This window comes from Ipomoea triloba, chromosome 16, assembly GCF_003576645.1.
Source record: "Ipomoea triloba cultivar NCNSP0323 chromosome 16, ASM357664v1".
NCBI classification, from domain to species: Eukaryota; Viridiplantae; Streptophyta; class Magnoliopsida; order Solanales; family Convolvulaceae; genus Ipomoea; species Ipomoea triloba.
The window spans coordinates 11,806,426-11,806,939 of NC_044931.1; positions in this window are offsets into that span (position 1 = coordinate 11,806,426).

The window sequence follows — 514 nt, forward strand, 5'->3', positions numbered from 1 at the left end:
AGCCCCACTCTCGGCAGGACCCTCATAGATGATCAATGTATCCCTAATATAATCAAAGATTCCTCTCTTGGTCATCTATCAGAAGGAGAGCAGTTTCAAGTCAGCAAACATTTCTCTAAAGCTTTGCTTGACTCCTGGAAGAAAGACAGCAAACTCTTCTCAAGGAAACTTTTAAACCTCCTCAATGATGATACCCCAGATGATGGTTTCATCCCGGTCACAGGAAAAAAACGAAGACCAAGGAAGGACTACTCGACTAGTATCCCCTCCGTTACTACCAGATTGGCGGATGGGACTCTCTCAAAGGTTTCCTTCCCTCGTCGTTGGAAATGAAGCTAATGATATGGAATATCAGGGGTCTATTGTCTTCACGTCGTAGACTCCGAAGAATTATGCAACGTGAAAACCTTTCCCTTTTAGCAATTATGGAACCTTTTCTCTCGTCTGATCAAGCCGATGATTATTCAAGAAATCTTGGTTTTCATTCCTTTTTCTGTTCAAACCGCAGTAAATT